We start from the raw sequence: 16663 nt of genomic DNA, 5'->3' as shown, positions 1-16663 counted from the left end.
CTTACCTCCGAAGGATCCTACTCAAACCAGATAATTGACGAGGACTTTCATGACCACCAAATACAACAAAGTAGCACTGATAACGCTATACCCAAATCAGTGGTCAAATTAGAAGATTTGTATGACTTAAAAAGTCAGTTCAAAAGGTCAGCTAATGCCAAACTTTACAGTTCAACTCTAAACTACGAATCAGTGAACTTAGGAACCAACGAGAAACCCCAAAACGTCAATCTAGGCCAAGGCCTAGCTCCTGAAGAAAAATCAACATACATCCGTCTTCTACGACAGTACAAGAACGTCTTTGCCTGGAACTACGATGAGCTGAAAACTTATAACACTTCTATCATTCAGCACACTATCCCTATGATCGATAACGCGAAACCCATCCAACAAAAGCTCAGAAAAATCCACCCCAACCTGGAAAATCAGATAAAAAATGAGCTGAATAAGTTGTTGAGGGCCAGAATAATTTTCCCGGTTAGACATTCCAAATGGGTATCCAATATGGTACCTGTTAGGAAGAAAAACGGAGATATTAGAATCTGCATTGACTTCCGGAATCTCAACAAAGCCTGTCAGAAGGACAATTTTCCCCTCCCACCTATGGAGCAAATATTACAGGCTGTAGCAGGCTCAGAATTGATGTCTTTCCTGGATGGATTTTCAGGATATAATCAAGTGCTGGTACACCCAGACAATCAGCTAAAAACCACCTTTCGAACTAAATGGGGTACCTACGCATATCGAAAGATGTCGTTCGGTCTGATCAACGCCGGCGCTACTTTTCAAAGAGCTATGGATCTTGCATTTAAAGGGTTAATCAATAAATCAGTAGTGATTTACCTGGATGATATAACTGTGTACTCTAAAAAACGAAGCGACCATCTCAGAGATTTGAAGCAAATCTTTCAAATATGTTTAAGGTATGGAATCTCGCTTAACCCGAAGAAATCTTTTTTCTCGTTGAGTGAAGGAAAATTGCTAGGATTCATAGTGTCCAAATCGGGCATTCACATCGAATCTGCCAGAATCAAAGAAATTTCCGAGATATCCATGCCCCATAACGAAAAGACCATGCAATCTTTCCTAGGACAGATCAATTTTGTGAAAAGATATGTCCCAGATTTTTCACGTATTATTTCTCCTTTACAAAAAATGATAAAAAAGAATTCAAACTTTAAATGGGGTCTAGACGAGCACAAAGCGTTTAACTTAATCAAACAAGCCATCATCGACGCTCCATCCCTAGCAACCCCAAATTTTTCAGAACCATTTGTCTTATACACGTTTTCCTCAGAGCATTCTTATGCTGCGATCTTGACCTAGGCAAACAAAGAAAAGGCAGAAGCCCCAATCGCATTCTTTAGCTCAAACTTACAAGGTGTTGAGCTGAAATATTCGGACGTAGAAAAACAGGCATATGCCGTCTTTAAAGCAGTCAAATATTTCAGACCCTTCTTGCTAAAGGCCCATACCAAGGTCATAGTACCATTCCCGGCGGTAAGAAACCTCCTGATTCAGAAAGACGTGGGCGAAAAGAGAGCGAATTGGATCACCGCCTTGCAAGAATACGTCCTGGAAATCAAGCCGGCACACATCGTAAGAGGCCAAGGCTTCTGCAAGATGTTAGCTGGAGCATCGTAAATCCCCGAAGAGTCACCTGAAGAGGTACACGCGTATGAGGTAAGCCTAAACGACGCAGAATCATTTTATGCCGACATCATTTATTTCCTAAAGAACGGATATGCTCCATTTCACCTAGATCACATAAAAAAGAGAGCCCTGAGGTTAAAAGCTAAACAATACCAACTCGTAAATGATGTCTTATTTAAAAGAAACTATGATTCTGTTCTTCTTAGATGTCTTGAGAAAACTGAAGCCGAAAAGGTTTTGCAGGAACTCCACGATGGACCAGCAGGTGGACACTATGCTGGAGAAGCCACCGCACACAAGATCTTACGTGCGGGATACTACTGGCCCACGCTGTTCAAAGACTCGTACAATCAAGTGAGAAAATGCCAAGTCTACCAAACTGCTGCAGGAAAACAAAAGAAGTCATCCATGCCACTGTAGCCAGTTAACATCGAACAACCGTTCAGCCAATGGGGCCTGGACATAATAGGTGAGATCGTTCCTCACTCCTCTAAACAGCATAGGTATATCCTCACTGCAACCGACTATTTTACTAAATGGGTAGAGGCAGTTCCGCTCAAGACAGCTAATTCTGAAAACATTGTTGAATTCATAGATCAGTTTATCATTACTAGGTTTGGATTGCCAACGGCCTTAATATTTGATAATGCTTCATATTTTTCTGGAAATACCATGACTGAGTTCGCGCTCAAAAGAGGGTTCAAACTGAAGTATTCTGCCAACTACTATCCGCAAGGTAATGGGTTGGCTGAATCAACAAACAAGAACCTAATCGGATTATCAAAAAGACAGTTGACCAGATACAAAAGAATTGGCACAAAGCGCTGGTAAACGCCTTATGGGCAGACAAAATTACCAAGAAAGCCTCTATCGGGACTTCTCCCTTTAATTTGGTTTACGGGAGAGACGCAGTTCTTCCTACTCACTTACTCATTCCCTCTTTGTCCTTAGTACAACACATTGATGAAGTACCTACTTCTCCCTTACAACTAAGGCAAATGGAGATAATCAAGTTAGAAGAACGACGAGAACAGGCCAAGCAAACCGATGCTCACCACCAAGCGTTGATAAAATCCTCTTTTGACTCGAACATAAAGACCAGAAAAACTTCCAGATGGGTGATCTAGTTTCGAAGTGGGATAAGGCTCACGAAGAAAAGGGCAAACATACGCAATTCCAGAAGCTATGGCTCGGTCCTTTTCAAATCGTAGAAGTCATAGGCCTGTCGACTTTTGTGTTGCAGGACTTGACAGGCAAAAGAGATTCTCTGCCTGTAAACGGACAAATCCTCAAAATGCATTTCCCATAGAAGGTCATCCTTCTATTTTTGTAGGATAGTTTTAAATTTTCATGTTAGTTTTCATTTTTCATAGCTAGGGCTGGTTGTAAATGATCATTAATAGTATTCATGAAGAAACATACCATTTTAGTATCAGATTTTGATTTCACTTGTATAAATAGCAAAACTTTTCGAAAAATCTGACTTTTATTATTGACAAATAGAGTCAGCTTTAACCTGAATATGATGTTAGTTTCAAACTTCACAAAGAAACCTGGGATGAGAGTAACTTTTGGAAAAAATTGTTTTAAGCCAATACTATGAAAGGTATCATCGATAACAAAATATGTATTCTCTGCAAAACTGTTGTTCTTAAAACCATATTATTGTCGTCTAGAGCTTTCTTAAGGAAAAACAATGACTTCCTCCCTGCTAAGGAAAATCGCAGCATCCAGAGAGACAATCCAAGAAAACACTATATCTCAAAGAATAAGAGGTCTCATCACGAGCCGGCTTATCATGATCACAGATATTATAACTTGCTGACTTTGCCACTACTGTCTACCAAAACAGGGCAACGACTCAAGATTGTGCAATTGAAAGACAAGGGGTCTCATCACGAGCCAGCTTGTTCAGCAAGAAGTATAAATCAAGTGAATGACTGTGTCATAATTTGGCCACCAAACCAAGACATTGTTCTTTAGAGAATAAAAAATCAAAAAAGAAAGAAAAAGTGTCAAAAGGATTTTTCTCTGGAATGTTGTAAATAACCTCAAGCAGGAAAAAGGATCATTGTTGGATAACATGGTAACCCTGTCGAGGCTATGGACGCTTGCGGGCAGCAGAGGCTCTACCTGCAACAAATGAGCATACTTTACAAAGCCAGTGCGCAGAGAAGACCTTATTTTGTCTTTGAGGAGACTGAGTAATGACTAGGTATAAATACAAAAAATAACCCAGGGGAAACAAACAATCAGAATCAAATAAGAAGTTGTGACGAAGCATCATTGACAGGATAAAAGGTAATACTCTATCTGTCCATAAAAAAAAATAGGCATAAGAAAAATTTTATGTTTTGGAAGTGAAAATGCAATAGAACAAGCAGAGATAACTGGTTCTTCACAGTGAATCGCCATTGTTGTGGTCACCAACAACCCCCCTTTCTTCACTTGACATTAGCAATAACGTCAAGCAAAGAGGGGACCCTGAACGAAAATCCCAAAAAAATATTTTTTCTAATGCTTTTTGTATTTCTCTCCCTAAGGTTCAAATCGCATCGCAAGGAAAGGCCAAAGCATAACTCGAGCGTGAAAAACAAATACTGCGAAATTGCGATGCGAAGTTTATCACATCACATACTTCACACGCGCCCGTTAAAAGAAAAACCTTCGAGCAATGCGATCGCCGATATGCGATATCGCAAATCACAATCATTACGCTATACGACGTAACCATTTAACGAGAACTTGCGATATTTGCGATTTGCGATTTGCGATCTACGATGGTAGCAATCTGCGATTTGCGATCTGAAAAGACTTACCACACGATAGACCCATGCATTAAGCGCGCGCCTTGAAAGAATTTAATGACCGCATGCTTAAGTATCTAGGAATGATTGCGTTACATTTATCGAGGAGTCAAGTGATGATGGATGTCAGAATTATGCATTCATTAGAGATTAATGCTTTCACGTCAAGTCTTTTCATTTCACTTCTCCTTTGCGTAGACTACAAGACACTCAACTGATATAAGTTTATATACAGGAAACATCTGAAGGAAAGAGGAAAGCGCAAATCAGCAAAGAGGGAATGCTTTCGCAAAATGGATGCCGCATGCAGCAAAACTGCGGATCCCAGGCTATCAGCCAACCGGCACTGATGAAATTAAACTATCCAGGACTCAGAGTCAAAGGCACACAAAAGCAGCGTATTCAGAAAAGACCCTGAAGCTAAGACTTAGTGAAGCAGAGAAAGAAGGGCATGAGAAGGAGAACGCTTCAGGAAAACCTGGAACAAAGAACGGAAGAAATTCTCGAAACAGGGAGTTGCCCATGCAGCACGACTCTTAACCCACTCAATCCACCGCACGACCGAAAACCGAAAACAGCAACAGCAAAATCAGTTCGAGAAGAAACTGGGACACGCTAAGTATACACGCGGCGAATACACCCAGCTAGAGAAAGGTTTTCGAAAATATCTTTTGGTCTGCCGGAAGGAAGTGCCAGCTCCTGCTATTTCCACTTTTATCTCCCGAGCGAAACAAGAAGGCGGCTAGCTGACTCTTCCCAGGAAAGCATTACACTGTTGACAGCACTAAAGAGAATATACAGAAACGGTCAGAAATTAGATTTTAAGTTTAGAAATAAAGTTGCTTTTAGTAAAAGGGCGGTCATTTGAGGCCGACTCCCTAATTTCATGTAATTAATATTGATTAGTTAGTAGTATTTAACCCTTATCATGGTTTTTGGAGAAGGGTCCGGAAATCTGTCAAAAAACTTATCCTCAGAACATGCACTTCTGCACCCTCAGAGGAGGTTTTTGATGAATGGATGGACCGAGATTTATTTATGTTTGCATTTTAATATCTGTTACTGATGTTGCACTTCTGTACTCTTAGCAGATGTTAGAACAAGTAGAAATAAATCATTGTTACTTGAAGTTTATTAGTGAACTTAGTCATAAATGGTACTTTTATCTCTTGGCTAGATTCTGCTAGTATTCCTAAAGTGATATGTGGCTGAGTTCTTTGTATGTTATTGCATGAATGTCTATATTACCATTTGGCACTTCTGTACGGTGGGGTCATTTATTTATGTTTAACATATAGAAAAATGATTATGCGATATGTTGTTCACAACTACTCTGCCTAACTTCTTATGCAGAATGGTTTATCTTTATTGATTTATATTCTGATATCAGTTGAATGATCTTTATTACCGGCTGTTGTTAGAAATCTTTCTAGATCGCATAACAAAATTAAAACACCCCGGGTTAGCGTAGATTAGATGTATTTTTCTTCATTAGATTACATTAGCATAGAGTTAATTTAGCAGTTAGAATTAAGACTAGATTATAAGAATCCCCCCCCCCTCCTTAGATTAATACCATCAGACTCTACGCACACACACACACCCATCACATTGGGAAACTAGTCCCATTACCCCCAGTCGGACCCGCTACTCCAAACGGGCAAGGAGCCGCCAACTAGGTTCCGGACCGGGTGGGTATCCCCCTTGTTGTTGACCCGACCTCGGGGCCCTCAACATGACCATAGTTCCCTATATTATCTGAAGATCACCCACTACCTTATCTTACAGATCAGATCCAGCAATTGGGGTTCTGCCGCCGCAGTGCAAATCAGATCCAGCAGTTAGGGTTGTGCCGCCACCGTACAAATTAGATCCAATAGCTAGGGTTTTTTCGTCGTCGTGCAACTCACATTCAATAGTTGGGGTTTCATAGTGCCGATGAGACTCTTTGTTTATGAGCAAATTTTTCGGCGTAAATCACATGACATTTCATTTGTCAACGCGTTTCGAACCAACCAGTGTGGTTCATCGTCAAGACAAGTTGAAGAATCAGATCTCGATTGCATGTTAAATAGTTAGAGCGGAACATCCAACGGCTATAATTTTTTACTAGGCAACAACTATATTGACTAATTTAATATTGATTTTTATACTTATATTTAAAAATAATAATAATAATAATAAATAAATATAGAATATTTAATACCTTTTATGTAAATTCATAGTTCCCATTTACTTTTAGTTTAATAATAGTATAACTAACTATTAATTTAATAATTATTGAAATCCTTAACTCTATTTAAAATATAGTTTTGCCCCCTTTTCCATAGGTTCGGTCCAACTAGCCATTTCCTAGTCTAATATAGCCATTAGTTAGTCAATATAGTCGTTGCCTAGTAAAAAATTATAGCCGTTGGATGTTCCGCTCTGACTATTTAACATGCAATCTAGATCTGATTCTTCAACTTGTCCTAACGATGAACCACACTGGTTGGTTCAAAACGTGTCGACAAATGAAATATCATGTGATTTACGCCAAAAATTCTCTCATAAAGGATATGAATCACAGAAGCCTCAATTCAACAATACTCTTTGTGCAATGAGGCCTGTGGCTACTACAAACTAGGCCCTACTTTCACAGGACATTATGCAAGATCAAGTTTTCTAAAATTTAGCCACTGCAATATTGATCAACATGGAGTAAAAATCCTTTCGGAATTAAAAATTGTTTTTGTCTAAGACAATCCCGGGATGCTTGTAAGAGAATTATCCCATAAGCTTCAGGATGAAGATTTGATCGCAGTGGTACCATTCACTTGTCAACCTCAATTTTCTGGCAGTCCCAAATTTTTCTAAAGTGACTTCAAGTGACCCCCACCAATAGATTCTTGAGCTTTCCTTCTTTCCAAGAAGACTACTCTTCAGTAATTGACCGGGGTTTGTGTATGGTAGGTACCAGATCTCAAGTCATGGCCTATGAGAAGATCAAGAGCCTTAAAAAAAGGTTGGATGAGTTCCAGGGCAATATGGATTGAATTACCTCACAGCTTTCACTCCTCACCAATATGATGCAGAGGTCTCATCAGGAGGAGCATAGTGTTGATGAACACCTCAAAGGAGAATCTAGCCCTCACATTCACTTACATGGAAATCATCAATATTCCCACCCTCGTCCACCCAAGCTAGACATTTACAAATTTGATGGCTCTAATCCTATAGTATGGGTAGCACAAATGGAACAATATTTCTCCCTTAATGATATCTGCGAAGATCACACTAAACTACGTGTGGGGTCCCTTTACATGGACCAAGAGAGATGGAAATGGTGGTAGTGGCATCATAAATGTTATCCCAGGAACATAACTTGGCACATGTTCTCAAAAGCCCTATGTGACTGCTTTGACAGGGAATCTAATTTTTTGGGCCATCTCACTAAGCTCCAACAGATAGGCACAATAAAAGACTACATTGCAGCCTTTGAGACATTGGCCATCAGAACTGACGGTCTAGGAGATGACTTCTAGTTTGAGTGTTTCATCAGTGGTCTCAAAGAATCCATCCAAGCCCATGTCCGGATGCACCACCCATCTACGTGGACGGATGCCTACAAAAAGGTCATCAAGGCGGAACTCGCCTTAGCTGCCCATTCCACTCGTCCAAATTTCGTAGCCAAGGGTTGTCCCACCCAGGCTCAGAGCCTTACCCAAACACTTAAGGTTCAAAAGATGTCTCCAATAGAAATGGTTGAAAGAAGAAAACAAGTATTGTGCTACTACTGTGATGACAAATACTCCCCGGAGCATAAATTCAAGGAACCAAAATTCTTTCAAATTGATGCTACTGATAACAGTTCATCTGAGGAAGCCAAGGATGAAGTTAAGGAAGCCCAGCCTAACAATGATCTCACAGCTACACCAGATGAACCAGTTATCTCACTACATGCTTTAGAGGGAATTTCTTTGCCTCAAACTCTTAAAATCCGAGGCTTTCTTAAACATTGACTAGTAGTGGTATTGATTGATAGTGGCATCACTCATAAGTGAGCCACCGAAGTTGTTCTTTGTTTTGTGCGAGCAATCTTCAATTTCCAAGTCCTTATCGTTGATGGGGGGACCATGAAATGTGAAGGCCGCTGTGAAAATATTAAACATCAGATGGGAGACTACCACCTAAAGACCCATATGTTTGTTATTGAAATGGGTGGTTGTGACATTGTCTTGGGTGTTGAATGGCTTTGCACACTAGGCCTGATCATAATGGATTTCTAGGAGTTATATATGAGCTTTAAGCAGAACGACCACATTCATACATTACGTGGACTCCAGGCATGTTCTCCTACTATCATCAGTTCGCATCGAATGGAAAAGATTTTGAAAAAAGGCCATTACAGAGTCATCGCCCAATTTAATGCCATCCAGTCCATTGAATCCACTACTCATATTCATCCTAAGATGCAAAAGGTCTTAGACCGCCACCAATAGGTATTTTACAAATTTGAAGAGCTTCCACCCTCTGCGGGTGAACATGATCATACCATCCCTTTGGTCCCGAGGGCCTAACCACCTAATGTGCGCCCACATTCTAGGCACCACTGATAAAATTGCTACATTCTAGGCACCACTGATAAAATTGCTACATTCTAGGCACCACTGATAGAATTGCTCACATCCTAAGAAAGAATAATGAAAACAATTAGTAGATGCCTTAAATCAGTGAACAAGAGCAATTCGTATCTCAGATCATGATAATTTTGAACAAGAAAATAACCACCTCTTGGAAGTCTTCAAGAAGAATGGATACAAGAGACACCAAGGGATCAAGGCCTTCAAGAAGATTGAAAATCCCATGAACAAGCATCATAGGGATGATTATGCTGGTACAATTCACCTCCCTTACATTCTAGGCACCACTGATAAAATTGCTCACATCCTAAGAAAGAATAATGAAAACAATTAGTAGATGCCTTAAATCAGTGAACAAGAGCAATTCGTATCTCAGATCATGATAATTTTGAACAAGAAAAGAACCACCTCTTGGAAGTCTTCAAGAAGAATGGATACAAGAGACACCAAGGGATCAAGGCCTTCAAGAAGATTGAAAATCCCATGAACAAGCATCATAGGGATGATTATGCTGGTACAGTTCACCTCCCTTACATTCTAGGCACCACTGATAAAATTGCTCACATCCTAAGAAAGAATAATGAAAACAATTAGTAGATGCCTTAAATCAGTGAACAAGAGCAATTCGTATCTCAGATCATGATAATTTTGAACAAGAAAAGAACCACCTCTTGGAATTCTTCAAGAAGAATGGATACAAGAGACACCAAGGGATCAAAGCCTTCAAGAAGATTGAAAATCCCATGAACAAGCATCATAGGGATGATTATGCTGGTACAGTTCACCTCCCTTACATTCTAGGCACCACTGATAAAATTTCTCACATCCTAAGAAAGAATAAAATAAAAACCACATTCAAACCTTTGAAAACAATTAGTAGATGCCTTAAATCAGTGAAAGACCCTATTGACCCTAAGCACCACAAAGGGGTCTACTTGGTCCCTTGTTCATGCGGAAAGTCATACATTGGTGAAACCGGCCGTTCTATATTAACAAGAATTCAAGAACATGCTGCGGACATTAACCACAACCGCTCCAAAACCTCAGCCTTAGCTGAACACTCAAGCAAAACCAATCACCACATATGCATCGAAGACTCCTGTGTCATGGCCAAAGTTGAACATTACCACCATAGGAAATTCAGAGAAGCAATTGAAATAAGAAAACACCCTGATAACCTAAATCGCGATGACGGCTGGAAGATAAGCGATAACTGGATTCCCACAATAATAGAAGACTCTGCCACTTCCTAGTCCTCCGTTTCCTTTTTTCCCCTTTCATCCCTTTGTCTGATCAATTTCCCTCACCCTTCACCTTATCTAATTAATTTAATTCCATAATAAAATTCTATATATATTAAATATATATATATATAAATCATAACATATTAAATGAATATACATATATCCTAATATATTAAAACAACCAATATACATATAAATAGGTATATAAAGAAATATACTAAGCATTCATATTCAAAACAATACACTTGTAATTATAACAATATCATAATACATATTAAAACAATAAATATATATCACAATATATCATATCAACCAATATATAACATAATATATTAAATCAACCAACATACATATAAATAGGTATATAAAGAAATATACTAAACATTCATATTCAGAACAATGCACTTGTAATTATAACAAAATCATAATACATATTAAATCAATAAACATATATCACAATATATTAAAACAAAACATTATATATATTAAAACATTATATATTAAATCAAAACATAATATACATTAAATCAAAATACACATATATATCATAACATAATAAATACATTAAGATCAATCAATATACATATATAGATATAGAAGTAATAAACATAATACATAATACACAATTAAACCCATATATATATATATATATATATATATATATATATATATATATATATATATATATATATATATAACAATATAATAAAACAAATCATAATACATATTAAAATCAATATATATTAAATCAAATCATAATATATATTAATCAATATATATATATATATATATATAATAAATCAATATACATATATATCATAACATAATAAATACATTAATATCAATCAATATACATATATTATATAACATAATAAATACATTAATATCAATCAATATACATATATAGGTATAGAAGTAATAAACATAATACACAATTAAACCTATATATATAGTTATCACAATATAATAACAAATCATAATATATATTAAAATCAATTATATTAAATCAATCATAATATATATTAAATCAAATATATATATATATATATATATATATATATATCATAAATATAATAAATCAATATACATATCACAATATAATAAAACATATCATAATATATATTAAAACAAATCACAATATATATTAAATCAAATATATATATAACATAAATATAATAAATCAATATAAACCCTCCTCTTATCTGGATCTTGTCGGTCCTGCGCCCTCCCTTATCTTCACCTATTTATTCACCACCACCCATCTCTGACTTCTTCAATAATTCTCATCCTGATGATGAACCACAGAGGCTGGTTCGAAACGTCGATGCACTAAAACAACAGATGTGATGAATCCGGAAGATACCACCACACATATTGATATCCTTTTGCCTAAAAGAATAAAATTGAAATAATCATCAATGAACTCCTCGAAGCCAATGTTATTCATCCCATCATCATTCCTTATCCATCACCAGTGGTCATGGTGCTAAAGAAATATGGAGAATGGTGCATGTGTCAGAACTTTCGGGCACTCAACAAGCTCACTGTCAAAGACAAATTTCCTATTCCGGTTGTTGATAATCTTCTTGATGGACTACATGGTGCTCAATTCTTTACTGAGCTAGATCTTCACTCTAGCTATCACCAAATATGCATGAAGGAAGTAGACATTCCCAAGACTACCTTCCGAACTCATGAAGGCCATTATGAATTCTTGGTCATGCCATTTGGTCTATGTAATGCTCAATCTACTTTTGAAAGCCTCATGAACCACCTGCTGAAACCATATCTCTACAAATTTGTCCTCGTCTTCTTTTATGACATTCTCATATACAACCTAACCTGTGAAAAACATCTTCAGCATGTAGACCTGATCTTGCAACTACTCCGAGATCAAAAATTATTAGTCAAATTTTCCAAGTCTTCTTTTGGCGTGGAAGAAGTCGAGTATTTTGGATACATTGTGAGTCGTGAAGGAGTGAGGGTTGATCCAAAAAATATACAGGCAATGCAAGATTGGCCCCAACCAAAAACCTTGAAGAGTTTAAGGGGATTATTGGGTCTCACTGGCTACTATCACAAATTTGTTCGCAATTATGGTCGCATTACTAGAACCCTCACTAATCTTCTCAAGAAAAATTCATTTCTCTGGATTGATGCAGCTCAGCACGCGTTCGTGGCTCTTAAACAGGCCATGTGCTCCAGTCCCGTATTAGACCTACCGGACTTCACCAAATCTTTTGTGATTGAATGTGATGCTTTCAGTAATGGTATTGGTGTTATATTAATGCAAGAGGGTCGACCATTGGCCTTCACCAGCAAACAATTGAGTGGAAAACATCTTGGTCAATCTAACTATGAGAAAGAAATGATGGCCATCTTACATTCAGTATAAACTTGGCAACCATACCTGTTGGGGTGAGGTTTCCAAATCCGCACGAACCATCAAAGCCTAAAACATTTTTTGGAGCAACGTCTATCATCGCCACAACAAAATAAATGGCTGGCCAAAATGATGGGATATGATTATGAGATAATTTACAAGAAAGGGTGTGACAATGTAGTAGTTGATGCTTTATCGCACCAATTTGAGGATGAAAGCATCCTGCTATCAATCTCTCTTCCTATACTAGATTGGATTGAAGAGGCCCACAAGGAATGGTTCGCACACCCCTCTCTCTCCAAACTTATTAATAACTTGAGAGAAGATCCTAATTCCTCAGCTGACTACTCTTGGAAGGATGATAGTCTTCAGTACAAGGATCGAGTAGTTATATCGTCGACATCCACCCTCAAAAACTGCATTTGGAAGAGTTTCACTCATCTCCAACTGCAAGGCATTCAAGCTTTCAGAAGACTTATGTTCGCTCTCGTCGTTCTTTCTTTTGAACTGGCATGAAAAATGACATTATTACTTTTGTAGTTAAATGTGATGTGTGTCAATGCAACAAAGGAGAAACAATCAAGTTACAGAGAACCTTACAGCCATTGCCACTCCCTGCCTCTGTCTAGATGGATGTTTCCTTGTATTTCATCACTGGTCTCCCAAAGTCAGGCAACAAATCTGTCATCATGGAGGTTGTGGAAAAACTTTCTAAATATTCTCATTTTTGCGCTCTACCCCACCCATTTACCCCCACTTTGGTGGCTCAAGCTTTCATGGACCAGATCTTCAAACTGCATGGCATGCTAACTTCCATTGTGTCTGATTGTGACCCCACTTTCACCAACAAATTTTGGCAAGAATTTTTCAAGCTATAAGGCACACAACTCCAACTAAGTATTGCATATCATCCCCAAACCGATGGTCGAACAAAAGAAGTTAACAAATGTTTGGAGACATATCTAAGGTGCTTCACTTTAGAAAAGAAATGGCAATGGATACAATGGCTACCTTTAGTTGAATGGTGGTATAATAACAACTATCATGAAGCCACCAAGATGACTCCATACAAGGCAGTGTATGGCCAACTCCCACCTTCACCTATTTCTTATATCCCTTGATGTTCTAAGGTGAAGGCAGTTGATCAACTCCTACATAATTTTGCTGCCATGATAGCTCATCTCAAAGATAATCTACATCAAGCTCAAAATCGAATGAAGCAACAGGCAGACCAACATTGTTCCAAGTGCACATTTCAAGAAGGGGATCAGGTATTCCTATGAATACATCCATATAAGCAAACATCTAAAAAAATGGTTGCCATAAACTATCACCAAAATCCTATGGACCTTATCAGATACTTCAACACATTAGAGCCTTCACCAGCAAATTAGCCTTGCCACCAACTTCAAAAATCCATCCATTCTTCCATGTATCATACCTCAAGAAAGTGGTAGGGAATAATTGCAAAATTCAAACGAGTCTACCCAAATTGGATGAGTAAGGCTTACTCTGGCTCCAACCAGAACAGGCCCTCAATACCCGTGAATGACATCTCTGCTGCCACACGATAAAGGAAGTCCTCGTTAAGTGGAAAGACACCTCTCCAGAAGATGCAAACTCAAAACCAACCACTATTCTTCAATAGTTTCCGCAACTTCAGCCTTGAGGACAAGGTTGCTTTTGCTAGGGGAGGGCATGCTAGGGCCAACCCTAAACCCTTTATTTATGTAATAAGGCCAATGGGTTGAGTCATAGTCATAGTTAGTTAGAGAGTAAATAAAGACCACATTAAAAATTGTAAGTGGTTGACCCGCATTAGATAAAAGGAACCACATTTAGTTGTAAATGGGCCATAGTTAATAAATAAAGTGGTTAACCCGTGTTATGTAAGGTACCATTAGTAGTTGGGGTTTTGGATGTCATTTAGCTATAAATAGTCTTAGTTAGTAAAGTAAATATCATCGAGTCTTATTGTAATTGAGCTCTGCTCTGCTGGAGGTGGCCCCCTCGAAGAGGCAAGTGAACATTGAATCTATTTATGAATAATAAAATACTTGTTGTTTTTCTCATTTTATTCCGTGTTATGGGCTATATTTCTTTACATTTCTGGTATTCTGGAATTTCTCGTAGGTCAAGAGCATAACATTAATGGGATGAGGATATAGTAGGTAAGGTCTCTAAATTACTGCATGAGTACTAGGAGTTGTTTCCGACAAAGTTCACTAAGTTAAAAGGTGCATAATGAAGATCACTTTGAAGTCAGATGTGAAACCTATAAAACAACGACCATATAGGCTAAACCCAAAATACAAAGAGAAGGTGAAGGAGGAGCTCGAGAAGATGGTCGCAGTTGGAATAATTGAACCCATGGAAGAATCTGAATGGGTAAGCCAATGGTAGTGCAAGAGAAAAAGATTAAGGGAGAAATAAGGAGTTGTGTCAATTTAAGAAAGTTGAATGATGCATGTGTGCATGACCCATTCCCAACCCCATTTACTGATGAAGTTATGGATAATGTGGGAGGACAGGAGTCCTACCCCTTTACATATGGGTTTTCACATTACCATCAGATTAAGATTACACCAGAAAATAGGAGTAAGACAACTTTTGCTACGGAATGGGGATCATTTCAGTATACAGTCATGCTGTTTGGATTGAAAAATGCACCTGCAATATTCTCCAGACTTGTCGTCGCAGCGTTTAAAGAATTCATTCACAAATTTCTAGAGGGTTACTTTGATGATTGGACAATCGTTGGACTATTAAAGAAGCATGTTTTGAGCTCGTGCTTGATCTTGGATACTTGTAGGAAATATCAAATCTCGTTGAACATAAAAAGCGTATTTTTTGTGTACCATATGGAATATTACTAGGACATGTTGTTTGCCAGCAGGGACTGATGGTGGACCAAGCAAAAATTGTTGTTATTATCAATTTGGATCCATCGAAGAACATGAAGCAGCTATGCACGACTCTAAGGCATATTGGTTATTATCAGAAGTTCATAAAGGCCTACTCATAAATCACTATGTCGATGGAAAAATTACTGAAGAAATGTCACCTTTTGTTGGGACAATGAATGTCAGAAGAGCCTCAACACCTTAAAGGGAAAAATGGTCACTACGTTGATTTTGGTGTTTCCAGACTGGAAGGAGTTCCACTTCCATGTAGATGTGTCATGCATAGCTTTAGGGGTTGTCTTAGCGCAACCAGGAGAACGGGATCTTGATCACCCCATCGCATTTGCGAGTTGAAAGTTATTTAAGGCGGAAATAAATTATTCCACAATAGAACAAGAAGGCTTAGTTATGGTGTACGCATTGCAAAAATTCAAGTGTTACTTATTAGGCACACACTTCAAGATATTCACATACCACTATGCGCTGAAGTACTTAGTGAACAAGCTTGTGTTGGGGGGGGGGGGGGGGGGGGGGGGAGATCTGCAGGTGGCTATTGCTATTCCAAGAGTGTGATTTTGAGGTAATAGTTAAGCCAGGATGATTGAATGTTGGGCCGAACAATCTATCCAGAATTGTTCCTGACAATGAAACCATTTGTTGGCTTAAGGGGCTCAGGCCCAGGTTTAGAGTTAGTTGCGCTAACCAGAAAAACCTATACCACCAACCCTTTCGGCAATGATCTGCTCGCGCAGACTGCACTTTTACCCGAGGTGATATTAGGGGGTGCTAGAACTATGTTTCTGCATTCATAAGGGCTATGTAGTGTGGCTGTAGGGTTTCTTTCAGTTTAGGGCTTAATCCAAGCTTCACGAACTGTTAATATTATTGTTACAGTCGTGGAGCATTCTCCTACTTAACAGACTTGTGAGTTGTGCCTAACTAGTCTAACATGCATTATTCATCATATAAAATAATATTTGAATCTTCGCAATGCAATTATAGAAGAAATATACAAAAGAGAACCCTAATTATGCATAAATACATAAACAAC

The sequence above is a fragment of the Pinus tabuliformis genome, chromosome 1_2, assembly GCF_031772625.1.
Source record: "Pinus tabuliformis cultivar Carrire ecotype Pingquan chromosome 1_2, CPIR1, whole genome shotgun sequence".
In the NCBI taxonomy this organism is placed as follows: Eukaryota; Viridiplantae; Streptophyta; class Pinopsida; order Pinales; family Pinaceae; genus Pinus; species Pinus tabuliformis.
This window is presented reverse-complemented; position numbering follows the sequence as displayed.